A 22,314-nucleotide genomic window follows, 5' to 3' on the forward strand; every position below is an offset into this window, starting at 1 on the left:
ACTAAACCTTGTTCATCTATTGCATGAATCTAGTCTAAGCATTGCATGAACAAATGGAATGGTGAAATTAAGCCATGAATATAGCAAGGCATCCAGTTCTCTAGCACTCACGAGAAAATCACGCAGCATGCGTGGATAGTCATTCACGTGGAAGTTGAGAAACACAGGCAATGGAAGATTTGCTGAACCTCAGTGCATAGGGCATCAATTGATTAACAAATAGAAGAAGACATGCAGTTCATGATAGCACAACAGTTCATATGGGCTAGCACACGTTTTTGCCACCTCACTCCACCAAAAATCACGCAGAATTAATGAGCGCTCAGCCGAAACTCATAGACTGCTGTTAACTTGCACTTGCATCATGTTCAACTGAAGTATACATCCTCTGCTTCCTCAAAATGATTAACCTATCATCCTTCGCTGATTGTTTTGGCCTGTTCAAAATTCTCCAGCATACCAAGATTGTGCAGAGGCGCAGAGACATCTACATCTGTTTTGGGTCCATCTGAGTCCTACGCAGTATAGACAAGTACCCAGACGATGCTCAGGTCTGGAAACCAATTGGGTCTTCCGAATATTGATCAGATCTGATTTTTCAAGCCCTCTTCAGCTATGGCCGAAACACAAACATGGACGAGGCGGGGCAGTGATCCAAAGCTTGAACAAGAAGTTATTGACATACCTCCAACTCCAACAGGAGAAGGAAAATATGGTGCATTTCCTATGTCCCAGACTATTACAACAGCTCTCATTATTGCAGCTTGGTACTCTTCCAATATTGGTGTGCTATTGCTTAACAAATGCCTACTTAGTTTTTTTGGATGCAGATACCCAATATTCCTCACAATGTTGCACATGTGTGCCTGTTCATTTTATGGTTTTCTGGCAATTTCATGGTTAGAGATTATACCAATGCAGTTCATCGTCTCCAGGAGACAGTTTCTTGAGATATTGGCACTGAGCTTCATTTTCTCCTTCTCGGTTGTTTGTGGCAATATTTCTCTGCGCTATTTGCCAGTCTCCTTCAATCAAGCTATTGGGGCAACAACTCCCTTCTTCACAAGCAATATTTTGCATTTATAATAACATGTAAGAGGGAGTCTTCTGTGGTTTATATGGCCTTGGTGCCTGTGGTATTTGGCATTGTTATTGCAAGCAACAGTGAGCCATCATTCCACCTTTTTGGCTTTTTGGTTTGCCTAGGATCAACTGCTGCCAGAGCATTGAAATCAGTTGTTCAGGGGCTCCTGCTTACCTCTGAGGCAGAGAAGCTTCACTCTATGAATTTGCTCATGTACATGGCACCAATTGCTGCGCTGTTATTGCTTCCTGTTACTCTTTTTGTGGAGGGTAATGTATTAGCTATTGCTATTGAAAAAGCCAGAGAAAACACCTTTATCATATTCCTGTTGCTTGGAAACATGACCATGGCTTATCTTGTGAATTTAACCAACTTCCTTGTTACAAAACATACGAGTGCCCTCACGTTGCAGGTTTTAGGAAATGCCAAGGCCACCATTTCTTCCATATGATTTCATATACTTGCACACTCATAACAAGGCTGAGAATTCACTAGGAAAATCAGCAGACAGTGGGAAGAAGAAAAGAAGCATGGTTTCATGACAGAGAAGAGGACATCTATGAAGCAGCTTGAAACAAAACTTGGGAATTCTCATTTTTGGCCTGTTTTGAAGCAATGTCAGATTGAAGGGAAATGCTGATTCATAGCAGTGGTATGTGAGCAAGTCATATTTTCTCTACCCTTGATCTATCTTATGTTCTGTTCTGCTTCTGTTATCAATTCTTAGCAGAGTTCAAATCCAAGATTAAGAATGCCATTTGATTCAGTTAAAGGCTTGGAAACACATTTTCCCATCCAGTTTTGGCATGCAATATCTATTCTCGGGCAGTTCATTGTACTTGTGTGCTTTTATAATACATTAGACTTGCCATTTGTGTTGGATTCGTCAGCTTTTAGGCAGCAGCACAGTTAAAGGAGAAGGCACCCCTAGCCAAGCAAGCAAAGTCAGAGAAAATTGGTTCTACAGGAAGTTAGCAGACTGTTTCTACAGGAAGCCAGCGAACTGTTTCTACAGGAAGTTTGAAAAGAGGGAAGCCAAAGGAGGAATTAGCCGAGATGTTAGCCAAAGAAGCCACCAGGGCCATCAAAGATGAGGAGAGAGATTGGTTGCTCAGAGGATGAGCAACACTTTCAGTAGGGGGGTGATGATGAGCCCTAAAAATGAACAATTATTTGGGCTCATTCAACCTCCTAATTTGACTTAATCCACCATTCTCATTAGTTTATTGCATGTTTTTGATTATATTTATGTTAATAGAGTGAATTTGGTTAGTCATTATGCCAACAAGTCTAATGGGTGCTTTGTGTAGCCTTTTTGGTCAACTTGGAGACAAAATTGAAGGTCTTAATGAGCACTTGGCAGCCAAATTCGTGGGAGAACAAGCTAGAGGATTTGTAGGAAGGTGTCCCCTTCATTTATGGGCCCTTACCTCGAATTCTCCACCATCAGCTCGGACTTCAAGGGCCACCGAATCAATCAGCACAAGGGCAGCCAAGCAAATCAAGTAGGACTGCTGTTAACTCCAAGTTTTGGGCAGCCGAGTCCCTAAAGTTTAGGAGGACTGTTGGGTCCTCAATTTGTATAAATAAGAAGGCTTAGGGCCTCATTTTGGTTAGCCAGTGGATGTTAGATAGTTAGCCAGTAGATAGTAGCTAGTGGTTAGTCATTTTTGCAGCCATTAGTTAGCTAGTTTGTAGTTCGATTTTTATGCAATAGATTAGCTTTGCTTTCAGCTCATTTTCAAGTCCTTCTTATGGACAGTTTTGATGTAACTCTTCATTTCTTGATCAATAAATATGAATCCAGCTTTGCACCAGCTCTAAATCTCTCTTGGGAGGCTGTAGCTCTTGGGGTTGGGCCCATCTCAAGCGCCCAGTACCTCCTTCGTTTATCTTTATGTGTTTGCTGCGTTCTTAAAATAAAATCTGCTATTTAGATTTAGATCTTACTTCGTTATTTAGATTTCTTTTGATGGTTAAAGTAGCTGTTTATGTTTAGAATATATTGGTAGGATAATAACAGGAAAAAGCTCCAAAAAAGGGTCAGCAAACGCTTTTGGTTTCACCTCTTCCTTATTGGATCAGGGGCTGGAGTTGAAGTAACCATGCTGTCCCAAACAAAGACACTTTCTTTGCTTCACCATGCAATCATTAGTGTTTGAATCTCGTTCGTAGAACTTGATATCAGTTTGGATGCATGCTTAGGTTTATGATCACTTAGTTTCATAGTTGTTTCACATGGTTTCACTGCAAATAAACTTCTGTTCATTTCCTTTTGCTGTTAGGTCAGATTAGAGTGAAGTAACTAGGTCATAGGTTTTATAACTAGATCTTTGTTTTCTTGCATGTCTTTGTTTGTTCAGTTTGAAAAACCACTTGCAGAGTACTTGTTATCCTTCCTTACTTGCCCATACTCCATCCAACCTACCTGCTTCACCCTTCACTTATAACCCTTACCTTACATTTGCCTCATCCGCTTACTTTGCCATGATTCTCATCTTCTTGTGCAACATCGTTTCATCCATCCTTGAACAAATCCAATCGCTCCTTAGCCTCATCCACCAAGTCCTAGACCTCTTCACACCCCTATTTCACCTTCATACTCATTCCTCCATCTTTTTCCCTCCATCCATGCTTCAAAATCCCATTTCGAAACATCCTGTAGAAGAATTACAGAACATCCTGTAGAAACCCCTGCAGACTTCCTGTAGAAGTCCATAACCTCGGTTGCATAGCATCCAGACTTTGTGAAACTCTCGGAAAGAATGTTAGGGATCCCTTAGACCCTCTCTGTACCATCCCAACCTTTTCCAAGCATTCCTCCTCCTTGATCCATCCCTGCACAGTGAAAAGCCAGTTAAAAGCACATGCATGATAATTCTAATAACTTAATCGAAAATACAAAAAGATGTTTTCTTCAGATAGTGATAGCTTAGACACATGCATTTTACCTTCCTAGAAGTAATGGCATCTCTTTTCGTAGTTTGCATTCTCTCCTTTACATCAGTAGGACTAGCTGGTAGAATTAGGGTTTGCTAGGGTTTGTGTTTATTTTTGGCTTTCAGTTTCTTTCCGCAAGTAGATTAGCTTCCTTTGAGTTAGCTTTCGTCCATCAGTTAAAAAGCTTCTTCTAAGAGCTCATAGAAGTTGGCTTGAGCCCCTAGCGGACTTGTGCCAGCTGACCAAGTGACAGTTGCGGCAAGAGCTAGTACTTGTGCATACAGCACCGTCGCTTCCAAGTTTGTTACGAACTACCGGGTTGATAAAATTAAAGAAGGGAGTTCCAGGAGTTGTAGCATTATTGCTACAATACTGGGGCCTACCAATAGTGTTGATGGAAGAGTCCATCCAACTCTTCCTGTATCAGCCAGTCATCTTCTTGCCTTTGCGCTGCCTGTTTTGATAAGAGGTCCACCCTTGAGTTGTGCTCCCTGTAAATATGTTGACAAGCAAAATGTTCAAATAAATCTATGAGCCTGTGTGTCTCATCCAGAATGTGACTCAACGAAAAAGCAGAGCAGTGTGAAGTTTTATTTATCCAGTTGCAGACAAGTTTTGAATCTCCAAACAGTTGTAGCTTTGTGCAACCTTTTTCAAGAGTAAAATGTATAAGATGTTTGGCAGTGGACAATTCAGCATAGTTATTTGTGCCCCTTCCCAGGTGCATCTGTATATGGTAACAATGGCCCTCCCTGAGGTAGAGGAGGGCTCCTCCTCCGCAGCCTTCAGCTTGGGCCGAGCCATCGAAATAGGCCCATGGGGAGGATTTGTCAATGTGCTCAGGGAGGATGGTTCTAGGGGGGGCTGAGAGAGGTCTTCCGGGAGTAATTCATAATCGGCAAGGATCTGGGATCTGATGTTTGGCCAGATGGGGTCTCTATGGTCAAAAATAGCTCGGTTCCTGGCCGTCCAGATAGCCCAGCACATGAGGAGAGGTAGGTTCCTTTCTCTACCTTTGTGTTTCTCTAGCCAATACAGCCAGGCTTCTGATATGTTCTGTCCTTGCCATTTATTGAAGGATGGGGAGGATGAGGTTATGAGGGACCATTGAGCAGAGACAATAGGGCAGGTTAGGAAAAGATGATCGGTGTCTTCCTCATTGCATCTGCATAGATGACACCAGAAGGGTCCATGGAATGATCGTCTCATTAAGTTTGCGCCTGTGGGAATTTTGTTGAACAGTATGGTCCACATGAGCATACGCATTCTGGGGGCCACTTTGAGTTTCCATATCGCTTTCCACCAAGGTTGGACATTTTCAGGTTGAGCAGTTTGTATGAGCTTTAAGTAGCCTTCCTTGGGGGTATAAGATCCATTTTTAGCGAGTGCCCATACAATCTCATCTTCTCCTTCTGTTATCCTTATGTGAGCTTGTGTGAGGGCTTCAATGTACGTCTCCCAGTCATGCCGCCACTGTCTCGGAATGTGGAGATCATGTGCTAAATTCCAGGCTTGCTGGAAAGGGGTGGTGCTTGCATGGTATGCTATGTGGGCTATGTGGGAGACGCCCAGATCCTGGAGATAGTCAATTAATGGTGTAGGAAGGCGATGGGCGTTGCCGCACCCGATCTAGGGATCCGTTCCTAAGCGTACAACTTTCCCCTGATGTATCCTCCATGTTAGACCTTCCCGGATAAGTGGGAGGGAATTGAGGACAGCTTTCCATATATTGGAGTGCCTTCCACTCCCTCTATGTTCCCTGCAGATCCAGCCGAATATGTTTTCTGGGGCGATGTATTTTTCATATACCACTTTTGTCCAGAGGCTTTGAGTGGTGATGAGCTGCCATCCTAGCTTTGCTGGCAAAGCTTTTGCAAAAACCTCCAATCTTTTGATTCCCCATCCTCCCCATTTCTTTGGTCTAGCTATGGTATCCCATTTAACCCATGAAAAGAGGCTTCCCTGTTTATTCCCTTTCCATAAAAATCTGCAGCAGATCTTTTGTAGTCTGTCAAGGATCCCTCTTGGAATCCAGGCCAATGACATCCAGTAAACAGGGGTTGCTTCCAGAACTGCTTTAATGAGGGTGAGTCTTCCAGCCCTGGTGAGGTATCTGTTATACCAGATATTTAATCTCTTTTCCACCTTTGCAATAATCCAAGTCCAGTCAGCAATCTTGTATCCTCCATGTTTTATTCGGAATCCTAGATATTTCAGCCCTTCCTCCATCTGGTGTGGTGGGAAGGGGAACCTGTGTCGGATGTAAAAAACCTCATGTTGCGTGCAGCCTATCTCTGTGAGGGAGGATTTGTGAATATTTATGATCATACCTATAGCCTTCTGAAAGAGGTCGAAAACATACTGCAGGGACGAAGAGTCGGCCAAGCTGCCATTTAAGAAAATGAGCACATCATCTACAAACAGTAGGTGAGTGAGAGAGCAATTTTCCGTGATCTTTATACCAGTGATCCTGCCTCTCCTGTGTTCTGTCCCTATCAATCGACTTAGACCTTCCATGATGAGCAGGAAAAGTAGAGGAGATAAGGGGCATCCCTGCCTGAGACCTCTTTCTGCTGTAAAGAAGGGCGTGGGGGAGCCATTTAGGAGGATGCTATACGGCACTTCAGTTATACAGCTCATTATCCTTTTGATGTACAAGTAGGGAAACCCCAGGTGTGTAAGAAGCATTCGAATGTAGAGCAGGCTTGCCCTGTCGAAAGCTTTGGAGAGATCCACCTTTAATATCATGCCCTTCAGACTCCTGCTGTGCATCGAGTGAAGGAGTTCTTGTGCGGTGCCAATAGCTTCATGGATCTGGCGATGCTGAAGGAAAGCAAACTGTTCAGGGGAAATATGAGCCGAGAGGATGGGCTTTAGCCTATTTGCGAGGATTTTGGCCATGATCTTATAAAGGCAGTTACAGAGTGAGATGGGCCTGAAATCATTGTAAGAGGCTGGCTTGTCAGACTTGGGGATGAGGGCTATGTAAGTGGCTTTGATGGCTGAGGGGATCTTTCCTGTGCGGCTGCAATGGTTGATAACCCTAAGGAGGTCCTGGCCCAGAAGATCAAAAAAAGCAAGGTAGAATTCGATGGTCCAGCCGTCAGGTCCCGGGCTTTTGTCTTTTTGGAAACCTCGCATGGTGGCTTCTAGCTCCCCTAATGAAACCTCCTTGATGAGTTCTTCAACATCCTCATCATCCACAAACCTGGGAAAGAGCTCGGAAACTCGCATGATCTCTAGCAGGTTGGCTTCCCTCGGGGCCTCATAGATGTTCCTGAAGTGTGAGGTGGCCATTGAGGCTAGTTCTCTGGAGTTGTGTACTTGATGTCCCTGGTCATTTTACAGCTCCCAGATAGTGTTGATCGATTTCCGACCATTAGCAAAGAGGTGGAAGAATTTTGTGTTTTCATCCCCTTCCCTAATCCAGATTGCTCTGATTCATAATCTCCAGCTTGCCTCTCTGTCTTTGAGGATTTGGGATCTCTGATTGATCAGGGTTCCATACATGGCTTCCTGTTCTGGGGAGTTGAAAGTTCCATCCGACTGCGAATCAAGGTCTGCAATTGCTTGTTCTGCTTGGGAGATAATTAAGTCATCTTGTTCCCTCTTTTTGTGAGCCCAGTCTTTGGATAGTCCCTTTAATTCAGAGAGGTTTTTTATAAAGCAATTTGTTGGATCCTCCTCCTCAGGGATTGGGTGTGTTTTCCAGAAGTCGGATATTAGCTTGATGTAGGAGGGGTCCCGGAGCCATGTGGAGTTGAACTTGAAGGGAGCTTTTTGCTTTAGTTGTTTTTCCCCAATTTCTAGAAAGATAGGTCTGTGATCCGACAAACCTCTGCTGCCAACCCATTGTCTGGATCTTGGGTGACTGTTATGAAAGGCCTCCTTGATGATAAAATGATCCAGTCTTCTGGCCAAGCTTTGGTCGCCTGACCGATTGTTCCTCCAGGTGTACTGAATCTTGGCCGAGGGGATGTCGATCCATTGGTGGATCTCGAGCAGCTGCTCAAAGAAATCAGAGAGTGGATTAATCTGTGCCATATGACCCCAGGATTTTGAGAAGCCCATGGAGAAGTTTAAGTCTTCCCCAGGAATTAAATTCCTATTTTGGAGGAGGTGGGAGCTGAGGAGCTTTCGCCAAAAAAGTTCCCGACTGTGACATGGTCCATAAACATTTAAGATTCTTAGCTCTTCCTCCAGCTCCTTGGAGTATATGTCCGCCCCCAGAAAGCCCTCACCACCCCATATGTTCTTCAGATTTATCGAACGGTTCTTGAACCCAATTGCAATGCCCCCAGAGCGGCCCAAGACATCAATAGCATGGAAAGACCAGTCTTGCAGCCAAGAGGATAGGATGGAAGTGGCTGATTCCGCTTTACAAAGGGTTTCTTGTAGGAAGATAATGTCAACCATCTCGGAAAGGAGGAGTCGCTTCAGGGCTAGCTTTTTCTCCGGACTGGCCAAACCTCTGCAGTTGAAGGACAAGAGCTTAATGGAGGGGAGGGGGGAAGGGTATCCTTTGCTCTAAGAACCCTTTCAATGGTGTGCTATTTTCCCTGGATCACTTCGTCCCCAGCTTGTTCTTTAGCCTTGTGAATATTGGAGGGTTGACCTCTACCCTGCTTGGGCGAGAGGATGGAGGGGGCAGTATCCAAACCTATGGCATCCGACTCTTTCTGTTTTGCAGTAGAGCAGGTGGAGTACCTCGAAGTGGAATTTACCGAGGGGGAGGGCGAAAGGAGGGGACGGGATTGGACGGAGGAGAGGGGGCAGGAGGAGAGGAAAGTCGAAGGCTGTGGGAGAGGGCAGGTCACATAGAGGTGGTGAGATTTTGAGGGGGGAAGGGGCGGGCGGGAGCCCATCACCAGGTCAAGAGCCGAAGGGGATGAGGGGCCGGGGATCCAGACAGGAGGGGGCAAGTGGGAGGATAGTGATAAACAAGAAGAAGCAAGATGCGATGCAGAATTAACAGGGGGAAGAGACATACCCGATGAAAAGACGACGCCCTTTGCTGCCCTTGAGCGCGTCAGAGGAGGAGATGGTGGCCTGATCGGGATTTTGCCCTGCTTTTTTCCCATAGGTGCAAGCGGCGCCTCCACTGTGTCTGAGGTCTTGATGTGCTCCGCCCTTGGTGCTGCCGCGGCCTGAGGAGCTTGGGGTCCTGCTGAAGTGGGTTGTTCCTGCAATATGGATTCCTGTTGAGCCTTTTTGAGAAGGGGGCAATCCTTGTAGAGGTGACCCACTTGATGACATCTCCTACATCGATAGGGGATCCCTTCATAGTCGAGCTTCTGCTTCCTCGAGAATGTTTTCCACTGTATAGTGATATGTTCCTGCAGGCCTCCTCTCGTGTCAAGGTGGACTAGAATCCTGGCATATGCCATCATCCCCGTCGCGATGTAAGATTTGTCCGATTCCATGAATGTGCCCAGCGAGTTTCCAATTCTCTGGAAAATGTCCTCGGACCAGTACTGAAGTGGCAAGCCCGGGAGTCTAACCCATACAGGCCCGACCCCAATTTGTTCAGTTTCCGGGTCGAAGAGGGGCGTCCATATTTTAAGAAGTACTGGTGCTTTTTCAAAGTGCCAGAAGGATGACAGTACCCAGCTCGTGTGGTCAGCCCTTGCGAACCTTAACGCGAACCAGCCTCGCATGAATGTTTGGACCGAGGGGATTTTCGCTAGGTATTGGCCCCAAATTTCTGTTGCCCAGGTCTTTAGTTTTTCCACTGAGTAGTTTCTGCCCCGGATGCATCCCACAAGTACTCTGTCTGCTAGATCCATCGTGTCTCCCCACTGGATGTCTTCTTCAAGCCTTAGTATGATGTCCTCAGGTCTGGATTTAAAGCATCACTATTTCTTCTTCGGGTAGGAGGACATACGGCTAGGGTTAGATGATGCCCTAGATCTTGCAGGAGCGTCGACCAGAGGGGGGGGGGGAGGGATCGAGAGGGGGGGGGGATAGCCTCCGGGAGGGGGGGATGGGGTTGTAGCTGCCTGATGTGGCAGGGGCCGCGGAGAGGGGGAGGGGAGCTGTAGGAGGGGGGGCTGCAAGGGGAGCGTCAGGTAGCAGAGGGAAGGGATGAGAAGCCTGTGGATTTGAGGGGCCAGCTTCGATGGGGGAGGATTGGAGGCACTCCACTAGAAACCCTAGGGATGCTGGCGATGGAACAAAGAAGGGAGCCCAGGTGGAGGGTTCGACTGGCTGGAGAGCAGCAGGAAGGGTCGGATCCGTCGATTGAGTGAGATCCTCAAAACTAGCGGACAGGCTTTCACTGTACATACCTCTAGAAGCCGTGAACATGGAGCGCCAGATGGAACCGTCTGCCAGCGGAGAGTCTGAGTAGTCCACCTCGTCAAGATCCATCGCCAGCTGCTTGGAACAGTATGTGACCTCGGAACCAGGTAACTGTCGGGGACCGTCGCCGACAGCCAGGTGAGCCGTTGAGCCGTTCAGGAGCGAGAATAGAGGGGCGACAGATAACCGTCCGGGTGGTAAAACGATGGGAGGAAAGCGACAGGCGACTGCTGTAAGGTGTTAGGCGCGGCGACAAAGACCTCGCAACGAGTAGTGGAGAAGGGTAAGTCTGATCAGGGTAAAAACGAGCGGGATAAGAAGAGCGCCTGCGGAGGTGTGAGGGGGATAAAACTAAGGGTAAAGATAAAAAATGAAAAACCCCGGGTCAAGTCTCGAGGGGGGGTATGGAGATAGGGATGGCTGCAGGACCGATGCCGGCCTGCAGCCCCGTTACACCAAAAAAGAACGCCGTTCAGGCCATGTTACGGCGCTTGGTCGTACCAGATCCTACCGCCCATCGGTTATTTTTTGTTATTAAATAGAATTTTTTTTTGATCTAATGTGAGCGGAATCAAATTGGTTGAAGATTGTTAGCATGCTCTAAAAAAATAGCATTAATTTACTGTTATTTGCGACAAAGGACTTCCAGAAATCTAGATTTGGGAATAAGAAAACTAATCAAAGTAACTGAATGATTACTATGACCTTCAAAATCTGTTCCAATGACGAAAAGATGCTTGTGATCCTGCAAAATAACTTACATCGACCATTTAACCCAAGCTTACAACAAGAAATCATTAATACTAAATGAGGGAATAGAAAGAAACAAGAATAAGAGATGCAAGTGAATAAGAAGTGAAATGAAGAAAAGTAAATGATACAGAAGGCCTTTGAGGCTCCTGGGATGGCCAAGACCAAGGAAAATCAGATTCCTATGGAAGAGACCAAGATTTAGAAGCTGAACATGATACCAATCTTCATTATTTCCATTAATACAATTAACCCCTGCAAGAAATGACAATGGAGCTGCAAAAATACGAGTTCTCTCCACAAGAAGACAAAGAAAAATCAACCCCTAGAGGAAAATTCAACTTGGTACTTGTAAAAAATGATTAGGAGTCATTCCCCATGAAAGGAGAAAGCTTTCCCACGAAAATCCCTTAATTAGTGGATATGGTTCCCAATACTAGGAATTTGCATTAAATGGCAGGGAACACATTTCTAGATTTTCTCAATCATTGGAGCTCCTCAATCTGTGCCATAATTCCATAACAACTTTATGATTTATTATTTAATATTGATCCTCCTGTAGTAGGGAGAAAGTCCCTAAATTATCTCCTCCTTCAAATCTTCATAATTTGCCCAGTATTCTCACAATATTCTACAAAAATAAATAATATTAGGCACACATACACAATTATCCATCAACCTTCCTAATGAACATATTAAAGTTAAAAATACATTATCTAATGCAAAAATAGAGGTTTAATGTGCTGAAGGATGGTCAGATGGGCCTTAATTTATGTCTAATTGAGAGACATGGGCCTTAATTTATGTCTAATTTAGAGGCCCATCAATATACATACACACATATGCTCCATGGGGGAGGGGCTGGGACCTTGTTGCAAGAAAACATGCAATATGGTAACTTTAATTGAGAATGCATCACACCAAAAGCATATTATGGGACAATGCAAGCTCACGGTGGGGGAGTGATCTATTAAAAATGTGGTTGAAGGACATTTAAAGTCTTTTCAAGCTAGAACATCATGTACATGGAATTTAAATCCTTTGTAATGAATTTGAAGGTAGATGTTTCCTTGAGATATCATTCATGAATTGAGCGCTATTGGATGTATTGGTGCACTAAAGCAAAAGAAGATAGCTTAAGGCAACACCAAAAGATACAACATTGTGCCACCAATCTCTAGCTCACGTTAAACGTGGATGCAAGACATTAAAAACACATAAATGATGGAACACTTCTCACAGGATGTCCTAAGGTACGCATATGTCAAGAGAACACAATGGGTATTGCTTGGAAGGAAGGCTTATTTAGGCTAATGTCCATTCCATGGGTTTCTGTAAAGAATGGCACTATTCACAACACAAAATGATGCAATGCACATCAAGTATATGAATGAACACATATGACAAAGGGATCCACTTTCTAGTGTGGTTTCAAGATATGTGGAGGGATATGAATCAACATCAGGCACTAAAACAATGTATACCCAAGTGGATACCACATAAGTGCCCTCTTATATGGAAGAAACACGATACTCTGAAGGAGACAATAAAACACCATTTTGAAATGCATACATTGTGATAGCAAGTCAAATGTACTAAGATCACAGGCTAATGGTGTTAATGCCTCATTGATGTGTTATGTTACAAGAGACATATATGCATAAATTGCATTGGAAACTATTAATAGGCAGAGCGTTGAACATGTTATACATTGGTGGGCGATAAGATGTCATTTGCGATGTGCCTTCCCATTGCGTTGAGTTGCAAATCACATCTCCCATCTGTAAAATTTGGCCAAATCCATAAGAATATCCCACAAAGGAGATGCCCCAACATCATGAAGAGTGTGTAAAGGATATACTACAATATAGGGCTGCATTGAAAGAAAAATTGGTGGAAGTTAAATGCAACTCATTGGGCATCTATTATGCATCAGTATAGTGGACATCAAATGTTGATAGACACATTGGGCAAATTGTATGTCTGGTGGGCACATAATCTGTCAATAGAGGCCCTCACCACTCATCATGATCGACCAAAATTATGTTTCTCTCGTACTTATCCCTGTCGATGATAGCAATAATTTAAATCAGAGAAGGATGCCATAATTGTATCGCTCAGCGTAGGAGATCCCATTCCAATTTACACCTAGATTGTGAGAAAGGGAATGGGTCACACACTTGTGTGTATCCAATAACATGCATTACTACTCAAAGAAAATGTCATTGATAAGAAAAAAGTAAAAAAAATATGAAGCTCATGTCACTTCAATTACAAGTAGTGACCATCTGAGAATGAAGCTATGTTTGGTGGAATTTTAGACCAGGAAAGGAAGGTTACTTCTATAAATTGATCACAAGACATGATCGCTACTAACCTAAGGTCAACAAGTCTCATCCCAAAGCTTCAACATGTAACCAAAAAATGTGACCTGGACAAAATTGTGATTATGAGACCTTCATAAGTTACAAAGTCACAATCTATTGCCAAGGTCTCCAAGTCACAACATGGAGCTTCAACTACGGCCCCAAAGGATGCGACCCATATTACTATGCGATCATGCAACCCCTCCTTGAGTTGTAGAGTCGAAAAATCACAATAGAAGGGTTAGTGGCCTATGCCACCTCACCCTTTTCTATAACCTTGTGACTTGTTGGAATCACAAACTATGACCTACTCTGTAGTTAAAAATGTGACCAACTTTATTCATTGAAATTATTTACATTTGTAATGCATTAAAGATGAACGGTGATTGAAAACATTAAAAGATGCAATAGGTTGAAATGGCACATCATATGCCAACCCTCACAGTTGATACACCTTTAAATGGTGCTTCAATGCATAATGGGAGTGTGTAAAAGGACCCTTGTGCATGAAACATAATGTATTCCTAGTTTGTAGTTTTGGAGAACCTTTGCAAATAGTGCCAACATTATATGCCAACCAGTGGGAAACACAATAACATGCTACCTTGAAATGAAATAACATGTAGCCCACACACCAAGTACCAATATGCTTATACATTACAACGAGATAGGGTACAAGCGAACATGGTGAAATGGGTAGTATGGTTATTACCATGACAGTGCATGGCATACAATCAATGTTGCAATGGCTTCCAAGATATTGTGACAGTAATTGTATTGAAATGAGGCATTATTATTCTTGAGGGTATGAAGGGTTGAACACATACGTGGAACATATTACTGCTACCAAAATTTTCTCATGTCGAATATGTAATGGATGGACCAAGTAATGTGCTTGGGAGGTTTATTTAACTGGTCCAAAGGGCTCCAATGATCAAATTCACACATACATGCATATTGGATATACACCAAAAAACTATGGAAGAATAAGCCATCATATCAGGGCTATAAACCCTTATCCATCATTATGATATTTGTTCTTTGCTTCCTTATAGTGTACATGATTTGTGTTTTAATCAATGGATGTGTGTGCTTTCAAGGCTAATGTTTCAGAACAATTTGTTACTGTACTCTTTGGAGACATGACAAAGGTTCCATCTAGTTTTAAACACTATGACTATTGCCATTGCAGAACAATGTATCCGCATTCAACACTTATTATATGGATGATAGTTCAGAGCAACAATACAAATATCAAGAGGGAACCTCCCGTAGCAGCAGAGGATGAGTCTCAAAGTTGGAAGATAATGGATGGGAACCTAACAAGACCTAGGAAAATCCACATACGTCAACAACACCGTGGTGTAGAAAAGGACTATACATGTGTCCAAATTGGTGTTTCACTCTCAGTCATTCTTCTAATCTTTATGATATTATTCATCGAATTCCAATATATATGTGGATAATGTAATTTTTTTGCTCACAAATCATTGGAGAAAGTAAGAATGTTGACCTAGGAGAAAAGAGATATGGTTTCACAAAAGCTACACAACTAGGGTTTCGACGAGATCGAAACTGGTTCCATTCAGGCTCCTAAAATGTAGTGGCAATGTTAGGAAAACAACAACAAAAGATGATTGGATGCAAGTGAGGCATAATAGCAAGAAGTTAAGCCATTCATACAGTTCTCCATGGTTTCACAACAATGTTAGCAACGAGAACCAATCCCATGGTTTCTAAGAACTTCTCTTTTCTCCTCACGTTCTATCTTCTATAAGTATGCAAGCATTCTCATCATGATGTCAACAATTATTATGAGATCAATTCAACATGTACGAAGAAATAGCCATGAGAGAGTAGTGAGGAAATTCAAGAGTCGTGAGAGGAGGTCAAGGGTCACGATAGGTGAATAGTCATGTCATCTCTATAAATGTGCCCTCATGCTTCATTGTAGGGGGATCTTTAGCATTTGAGTTGAGGCTAGGATTAGATAGCGGATTTGTGCTTGAGAGCTAGAGGCACTCAACTCTTGGAAGCTAGTAGAGTGAGCTACAGTGAGGCTAGGGTTTTGCATTAGGAAATGGTATGAGCAGCCCATGTTCCACTATTGGGCTTTGAAAAATTGCAAGATATGTACTTGTATTTGCAGAAACAATAATAAGATGTTCATCATTTCTAGCACTGATTCCCATGCTTATTCATAGTGGTTGTATTGGATGTCCGATATTTTCACTGCATTTGTATGTGTGCATTCATATACATAATATGTTATGGATTGCTTCATAGTTGTTGCATGTATGTTTGTTTTCGAATATGTACTTACCTATTTCTCGCCATGTTGGTGATTCATTTTGAACTGATTTGAAATTAACCTTTGGAATGCTCTTGTTCATGTATTCCGATTAGTTTTTGTCTCACTGATCCCTCTTATGGAATGCTCCTTATTGTTTCTGAGACTTAATTATACCTCTTTCTATAGTTTGTCAATATTGGGCTGATTTTGTTTCATTTTCTGGGAATTTCATTCTTGTCCCCTCTCTGACACCTTCTCATTTGACAGTCAAGAGCGGAAACATCATGGTGGCAGTCGAGCCCACATACAGGATGGGGCTCCTATCCCAAATGGTGTGAGGTCTAATTGGGACTTCACACTGAGGATACCCCCTAGATGTTGGCGGTACATTCCAGTTTGTCAACATATTTTGGTGCTAGAAGGAGGGCCAGATGAAAAGATGATCCCTTTGAGCTTGTAGTTTAGTCTCATATATGTAAATGACTCTATCTTTAATCTCTATCCCGGGTTGTTTTTTTGAAAAATTTAACCTTTTGGTCCTCGGGGAAATAATCTATCACTTGTCACAGTGGAAGTTTGATGACGAGGGTCGAACAACAATTTTGGGACACATGCTTCAAGTTATTCATTTATGTCACTCTGACAGAATACATTGTAAAGATGTTATTGACAGGTTATTTACCCTCATGCTCGAAGGCTATTTTAAGCAGTGGTGCAACACATTACATTTAAATTCCATCCATTCATTTGAGAAATTCATCAGTAAGATCTGACAAGAATTTGAGAGGTATGATTTTCAAGATTTTTTTAAAAGGATAAATCAATGTAGGATGAATCCTGGAGAGCCATTAGAGGATTTTGCTGCTAGGTTTGTTCATATTTTTTCTAAATTTCCTGAAAGAGATGTCGATTGAGTGTATTAGAAAGAAAACATTCAACGGTTGGTTCAAATTTATATGCACACCTTCAATCTGAAACAAATATCCATTCTGATGATCATCATGATAATCTGCAAGTTACAAATTGTCCAAATCTTATCCCTAATCTTGTCTTGCCTATCTCTTTGAGTAGGGAACAACCTCAAGCCTACAAGGAGGAAATTACTGCTTGTGAAATTTCTCATCCTCCTCCTGATTTGCTACCTAATGAAATTTTGGTCATAAATGGTTTATATGATGAAAAATGTTTACAGGGAAATGAATCAAATTGTCTTGCTTTCGAAGCTCTCATACATCCTGTTGAATTTGAACTTGAAAATCATGTTGATGTAGCATCTCTTCCTGTAGATGAAACCCACATCAAGCCTATTAAATATGTGTCTGAATTTGTTACTGAAATTCATTCACCTATTGGAAATAATTTGGGTCTTGTCTCAGACAGAGTTGATTGTCCCATCAAATCCATGGAGCATGACATGCACATAGATTCATTTCCCCCTTTGGCTGACACTAATATGCAGGACGTGAGTCCTGGTGCAATTGGTCCCCCTTCCTTTGAACCATTTCAGCCATTATATCCTGATTTATTTTCTGTTACACCAACGGTTGCTTCAAATCATTTACATCTTTATCATACCAGTGTTGACTGTGATCATGTACATGTGGGTGATTTTTTGCAGTGATAGTATGAAAATGTTGAATCTCTTGTTCCTGATCTCTTCCATTTGCAGTCTTTAACAGGTGAAGAAGAATACCTTACATCTCAACCAATTAATTATGGTTCTCTCATTGATTCATCTTCACTTTTAATCCAAGAAGAGCCTTATGTGCCAGATACCTAACCTGATCAAATTGATGGCTTCAATGATTGTGATTCTACCAAAAACATATTCACTCACACCTCTTGTGATTTTAATTCATATCCATCTATTGATCCTACGAAGCCACCGAAATTTGATGATTCACCTTTCAAAAGTTTGGGGACTCATCAGGGAGTTGAGGCACTTTAGCTTTCGCTGATGGCTATTTGAGGTTCTCACGATCCTGATTAGACCCCTGAACCAAGTCAAAGTAGGGTTTTTGAAATTAGGGTTTATGTGCTCCACTCTTCTCTCAACATCATCTTGCCGAATGCAAGCTCATCTTGGAAAGCCTATGATTCGATTGATGTTTCTTTGAGCACATCTTCCCATCTTCTATTATTCGATATGCATCAAACTCTATACCGTAATTGTTTGCTGAAGGGAGTACATCGATCATTTCCTCAAATATTTTCACTGTTTCTAGGCCGCTATGGATTGTGAATAGGTACTCGTAGGTGATGTATTACAATCCAATATATGTGGGGGTACCAATCACCTAACCTCTCTCTTTCCTAAGACTCTTCCGTTCGATTCACCTTTTTCTTGGGAATCTAAATAATATGATCTATTGGACTACCAATCTATTAATGTTCAGGCATCTAATCAAATCAATAATAAATTCACTAATAGTTTTCTTGTCACAACTAATGATGACCATATGCATTCACCTATTAATCCCATGAAACCATCGGTATTCAATGTCTTTCCATTTGAAGGTTCATAGATTTGTCAGGATGGTGAGGTACTTCAGTTCTCACTGATGGTTATGTCAGGTCTCACGTCCTCGACGAAAGCCATGGACAACTTCAAACTAGGGTTTCGAAATTCAAGGTTTTTGTGTTTCAATTCTCTGGTATCTCAGTTGCACTTGACAAAAACATCTCTTTTCAAAGTCATCATGTTGATCATCCTCAACATCATGATGGGATTGTTGACTGGATGGAAGGATCCTATCTAGCAAATGTCTCTACAAGCAGGTAACATCTGTCCTCACTTTCGCTGAATTGAGGGTTAAGCATGAATGGATGTGTGTCATGGCTATATGATAGATTTCATGTATATGATTATGTTTACCAGGATTAGATTGTAGTTTGGCTTGAGTGGTATTTTCTGGTGTGTTTTCTTGTAAGTAGACATGACCTTCTTGTTGTTGTGCATGTTTCACAGGTGAACATTTTGAATTTTTCTCAACCCTTCATACCAGGTCTAATCGCTAACATATTTGTCTTCGAAGGTCAGGAAATACTGCGGTGGCTACATTGGAAGTTTGATTTCACATGACCCAATCTCCTCTTTGGTTAAATTATGGTTTTAGGGTTTAGACTAGTTAGATTTTAGGTATTTCTCATTAATTTGTTGATTAAGGTTTACTTCTTAGCATTTTCCTTATGGTTTAGATATGCCTTGTCGTGTTTTATTTATCATAGGTGATCATTTGTTGCATGCCATTAGGAATTTAAGTTGGCACTCATATTCGTGCACTGCTCGTTGTTGCATGGAATTCATGAAATATTTGCATATGCAATGCATTGATATTTTATTTAAAATTGGATGATTTCTTCCTTGAATTTACATAGCATTGCATTGCACTATATTCTCACCTACTACAATATGTCATGCATTTGTGCAATTGGATGATTTCTTCCTTGAATTTACCTAGCCTTGCATTTTTCTCTATGTTGCATGCCACTGCATGAGCCTTCAAGAAAATTGAACTCTTTGAACCTTTGGTGCTATGATTAGCTTTCTTACACCTGTTTTCACATTCTTAAACGTTACAAGGATTGATTTAGCCTCTTCACTCATGTTGAAACCTTCAAAGGGTTTCCATGGTCACCTAGCCCTAATATTAAAACCCTAAACATGATGATTGTGTGTGGTTGTGATGGTTACTCCAAGAGGTAGCTTCTCTTATAACCGATCCTCAAAGTTTCACCCTAGACATCTTCCCTATGAGTCTACCTCATTAGCAAGGAAAATACGAACAAGTTTCTTGTGGGAAACCCTAATTAGTTTGAATAAACTACACCCATAACCTGAACCTTGTGCTCAACATGGTCTTGAATATCTCAATGACTTGTTTTCATTGTTCACCTACTAAATTGAGATGAGATGTGGAAGCTTGACATGAGGGAAAACCTAAAACAAAATATATTTTAGTTTTCGTCAAACAAGAAACAACCTCTCTTTCTTGTAAAATAAGTCAGGACCCCTCATTTGCCTTGGAGCAATGAACACCAATAATAAGTGCTAATATAAACATGAAATAAAATGAAATTAAATAAAGGGTAAAGGATTGAGAAAGGATTCTTGCGCAGAGAGGTAATGCAATGACTCCGCTGGGGTACTGACCAGGATCACCAGCAGCGGAGCAATTTTTGTGATTTCTTGAAGTGACTCCATTGGGGTACTGTCCAGGCCTACTGGTAGTGGAAAAACACCAGAAACCTATTTTAAAATTATGAATACAATAAGCCCTCTGCATTGTTCTCTACATCATAATTAACTAGTGACATGTGTGAACTTCTAAGTGGGTGTTTAATGACTAACAAGATCTATCCGAGACACAGAGGAAGGGAAACTATGTAAAGGTCAAGGTAATGAAAAGAGATACCCATAATGGTTGTTCAATACTTCCTATCATTATCATTTAGGCTCGATATATTGTAAGGACATAACCAGAGATGTTGGATTCTACCAGTTGTCCGCCAATTGTTGTAGCCACTACAACAACACCCAAATTTTTGGGCATATTAAATTTTTTTGGGTCCCTCTCTACTCACCTCAAGTAATCAAGGTTATGATTGGGTTTTCAATGTGTTAATCTCCCCATGACTTGCTTCTATAGAACCCTATCAATACACATGTTCACGTGATGCATATTGCTTTAATTCCTCACTTTTCACCCCGAATATTGACCTCATGACTGCATTAAGGTTTAGGGTGGTAGGTTTCTCTAATGGTGCATCATCCTATAATATGCATTGCAAAGGCATCGTGTGTGGACAAATAGAACTGTAGGTTTTAACCCCATACATAAATTACCTGTATACGAATTCTAAAACACAGAAAATAAACAATGCGAGACCATAACACATAAAACACATATACAAAATTCACATTTCTAGGATCATCATCAGCAATAGATAAAGCAAAATTTGAACAAAAAGCAGATGGAGTATACCTCTCTGGCTGCTTTCTTTCTCGAACTGATCTTCTCACACTCGGAGTTTGTGGCTCTTCATATTCTGATTCCTCCTCTACTGTAGAGTCTGATTCTTCCTCCTTTAGCTCAAACTCTATCTTCTCAGGTTCCTTTGATTGGATTTCATGTTTAATAACATCTTTTATCTTTTTGAACACAACATCTCAGTTGTACACAACCTTCCTTGTTACAGGGTTCCAAATCTTATAACCCTTTAAACCATCCTTATACCCAATAAAGATGCACTTTTCAGATTTACTATCTAACTTGGTTTGTTTCTCCTTTGGAACATGTACATATGCATCACATCCAAATACCCTCAGATGTGAAAGAGAGGGTTTCTTACCAGTACATACCTCTTTTGGAGTCTTATCCTCCAACGCTGATGAAGGTGACCTATTGACTAGGTAACATGCAGTGTCCACTGCCTCTACCCAGAATTCCTGTCCTAACCCAGCACCACTGAGCATGCTTCTTGCCCTTTCCATCAACGTCTTGTTCATTCTTTCTATAACTCCATTTTGTTGAGGTGTATATGGAGTAGTCTTCTGTCATGCTATACCACACTTCTTACAAAATTATTAAAATTCCTTGCTACAAAAATCTCCACCATTATCTATCCTCAGCACCTTTATCTTCTTCTCTGTCTGATTTTCCACGAGAGCCTTAAATTCTTTAAACCTGTCAAAGACTTCAGATTTCTTCTTAAGGAAATATATCCATGTATTCCTTGAGAAGTCATCTATAAATGATACATAGTACACAGACTTACTCATACCTTCTATCATACCTTTACCATGAAGTATTCGAAGGTCTTTCTCTCCAATATGTCTAAGCCTTTGATGCCACAGCATGGTCTTCTCTCTAGAGACCACTAGATCTTCTGCTCCACTTTCAGGAACCACAAAACTATTTCACCCATCAATAACATTTCTACCTTGCAGCTTGTATAGATTTCCAATCTGAACTCCTCACATCAATACCAGTGCTCCCCGAACCATCTTGCAGGTATCCTTCTTGAACACTGTTTTTACACCTGCATCATCCAACTTGCTAACATAAATCAGATTTCTGGCTAATGCAGGAATATGTAGAACACCTGAAAGTGTTCTAACTCGTCCATCTTGCAGCTTCAACTTTACTTTTCCACGACCAATGATTCTAGCCTTCCTGTCATCCCCCAAGAAGACATCACCACCATCATATTTTTCATACTCGCAGAACCACTCTCTATGGGGAGTGAAGTGAAAGGCTGCACCTGAGTCAATCAACCATGCCTCATGATCTACGTGTGTACTTGAAGAAGCCAAGTACACATCCCCACCTTCATCTGAGGTGGTTTTTCCTCTGCAGAAGGGGCATCATCAGATCCCTTTCCTTTATCAGGAGCTTTAGATTTATAGTCCCTTTTGTAGTGCCCTTCCTTTCCACATTTCCTGTGCACCACCTTTACAGGTTTTCCTGGAGATTTAGATCTCCCTCTAGATTTAGATCTCCCACTTGATGACTTATTTTTGTTTCTATTCTGGGACCATTGTCATACAGACAAGGCATCACCATTCTGGCTCTCCATAT

At 41.8% G+C, this 22,314-nt stretch overlaps 1 pseudogene; it reads left to right on the forward strand.

Moving 5' to 3' along the window:
- Window positions 1-615: 615 nt before the first annotated feature.
- Window positions 616-1,535, forward strand: LOC149183409 (putative sugar phosphate/phosphate translocator At1g12500 pseudogene; annotated as a pseudogene).
- Window positions 1,536-22,314: the final 20,779 nt, after the last annotated feature.

Source organism: Pinus tabuliformis, chromosome 3_2, assembly GCF_031772625.1.
Source record: "Pinus tabuliformis cultivar Carrire ecotype Pingquan chromosome 3_2, CPIR1, whole genome shotgun sequence".
Classification (NCBI taxonomy): Eukaryota; Viridiplantae; Streptophyta; class Pinopsida; order Pinales; family Pinaceae; genus Pinus; species Pinus tabuliformis.